The sequence below is a fragment of the Diadema antillarum genome, unplaced genomic scaffold (genome assembly GCF_040938485.1).
Source record: "Diadema antillarum isolate AM-2024a unplaced genomic scaffold, OU_Dant_1.0 scf00000205, whole genome shotgun sequence".
NCBI lineage: Eukaryota > Metazoa > Echinodermata > Echinoidea > Diadematoida > Diadematidae > Diadema > Diadema antillarum.
In genome coordinates, this window is record NW_027271094.1 from 1,901,181 (window position 1) to 1,904,308 (window position 3,128).

Genomic DNA, 3,128 nt, shown 5'->3' on the forward strand with positions numbered 1-3,128 from the left:
ACTGGCAGCAACATCAGGAGAACGGCATCTAATGATTAAATGCGATCGAGCGGTGCGAGTGAGCTTAAAAATTTTTACATTTTACAGTCCCCCAAACTGTCGTTTGTGGCTGGTTTTTTTTTTTTCGCTTTGGAAATTAAGGGGGCGCACCGGGCGCAACTGCTGTCAGTCAGTGGCAGCAACATTAGGAGAACGGCATAGCGGTTAAATGCGAGCGAGCGGAGCGAGCGAGCTTTAAAATTTTGATATTATACACTCAAAAAACTGCCGTTTGTAGCTATATTTTTCGCTTTTGTTCGTCCCACTTTTATGGGGGAACCATCCCCCCCCCCCCATCGACGCCTCTGCATATGAGGGTGCTTTTGTTAAGTGAAAGATCTGCTACACACCCTTTGATGTCAAAAGTGTACAAAGTTTATCGAAAGGGATCCTGTATAGCGGAGCTTTTGCATGTTTATGATTGCAATGCAACGATCTGGTGCATAGTTCTGGCGATATTTGGACAATTTTCCATTTAGAAAGTTCGAGATTTGTCCTCATCTAGGGAATTGCTTGGGGGATAAATGATTTGTCTGCCTAAACACTTCCGTAGGGGTGGGGCAAATGCCCCTTTGCCCCCCCCCCCCCCCGCCCCCCAATAGATTCGACGCCAATGATCTTCCCTGGGTATGCCCATGGACGTATCCTGACTGAGTCATCAGTCACTGTCGTTTCTCAGGAATGATTCAGGAAATGGAGGGGGTTCAATTATGGCGATATAGTTTTTGTTATTGTTTTTTGTTTCTTTTCGTACATATTTTGCAGATGGTCCTCAGTTAATCGCGTCATAGCATGTTTACATGTAGGCCTATACTATTTGACGTTGTCAACGTCTGAGCCATACCTTACAGTGTATGTCGACTTTACTTTCTTCGCGAGCGAGCGAAGCGAGCGAGCGCTTGAGAAAATTATACATTTTCCTACAAGATAGAATACTGTTCAGCTCTGTTACCTGTCTGAAGGCCGGCGTACAAACGTCATGCAATATGCCAAAATTGATACAATCACATTTCTGCTTCCTCCATTTTTTTCCTCAAAATTCAGGGGGGGGGGGATGATTGTACAGGCCATCCCCCCCCCCTCCTCCATTTCAGGGGGGGGGGATATATCCCCCCCCCATCCCCCCCCCCCCCCCCCCGGGATTTACGCCCATGGCACAGAGTGTTGAAACCATGTCTGGGGGACAAGGTGTGCCACCCGCAAAACGCCATCGAGTGCACGGCGTCCGCGGCACCGTGAAACGACTGGCGAGGACCGCCGCGAAAATCTACACGGAGGGATGGTGTCGGGGACAGGGGGCCCGGCTGCACGTTTCAACCATACGCAGGGCGATGAACGCCGATGTGGATGATCTCACCACCTTCATGCATACAGGTATTGAATCCCGTTTTATTACTCATCACATTGTCTGATAAATGAAAGGCAGATAGAATATGAAGTGACAATATTTGTGGGTGAAGAAGGAGAAGAGATGGGGAGCAGAACACCAAGGTTGCATAGCATGGGTTTGTCAAGAGATTGCATAGGCCCCAGGCCCGTAACTATAAAGGGGAGGGGGTTCCACAGACCGTGGACCTACAACCCATGCACAGACTAACCCCCTCGTTTGCCAGCTTGTCGGAACAGGGGAGGTCCACTCTTTCCAACATTCTGAACCCACCCATAAAAATCCTAGCCACGGGCCTGGGCCTAATATTCACATTCCTATTGTGCTCCTATACTGAAGTACTTCCGGCTTACCTAGCTGTTTGACTAATATTTGGTATTTTCGTCGTTACCCACTTGAAATCGTGTTTCCACAGCGATATTTCACACATTTCGTATGTGTCAATTTGAGAGCTAAACCGACAGTTTTTCCAGTCGTATGGAAACTATGTTTTATCTTTACAAGTATATTCTTCTCTATCTTGTCTAGACGGCCCAACGCACTCATTTACTTTTGATATATATACAATGTGCATACAACACACGCATACCCATACACACACAAATCTTTTTCGATGTAGTGGCTCAGCTAGTTGCCATAATTAAAATGGGAAAGGCATTTCACAATGATAGAGGATTAATCATGATGTAACTCTCCTTCCATTTATCCATAACAACATTCTCTATGAACTACTCTTTGAATTAGTAATCATGATTGATCCCTTGCCCGTTTCAGCTCTTCCCTGATTATTTCACCGCATAACTTATACAAAATGATAATGATAGCAATAATTGATGACAGATTCACTGGCTGACAGATAACCAAACGCCCTCAAAAAAAACAAAAACATCTCCGTTGCTGCTATATTGTAACACCTTTTAGAATCTAATTATCTGACTATAATGGGATATGCTGCATACGAAATTTTGTCACTGTTCTTGCAGGGGATCGGTTGATCATGGTTCTGGAGAAGATGTCTGATATACCCGAGGAATATCGAATAGGAAATAGTAAGTGGAACGTGTTTGACGTCCAACGTGAGATCACAACAGCCCCACACCCTGATGCCTTCTCCTCACCAGATGCATACATGGACTTGACGGCTGACCAGCTTCAGGTTCCCGAGGGCCGCAGTCGGCTGCAAACGGCCAACCTCCTCGTCTCCATCCGCCAGATACTGTCCGTCTGGAACGAGGTCGATCTCGTCACATTCATGGAACTTTTTCGCCGCAAATCAAGTGATACAGGTACTTGGGAAGACGCGAATTCTCTGCAGCGGTTCGTCGATGATTGCCTCAAAGGAGTCTACTGTGAGTTTTCTGGCGGGAAATTGAAGCTCTACCGGGGATTCAGTGAAGAAGTAATCAGAGGCGAAATGAGGCGAAGATATGCTGCATGTAGGGAGAAACAGCCTCGAGAGCGCGGGAAAAACGACAGCATCGAGGGCGCGCGTGTGGTAGAAACTTTGGAAGACATGGAAGCCATCTTGGATTCTATGCTGGAGGAAGCGACATCCAATGAGGTGGTTGTTGGAGTGGATTGTGAAGGAGTAAATCTCGGTAAGCTTTCAGCCTGTGAAAAAGAAAATGATGCATTGATGTAGCCTATCTCAGAAACATTCATGTTCAACGATTAAAAAAAAAGATTATTCCATTGTTTATAA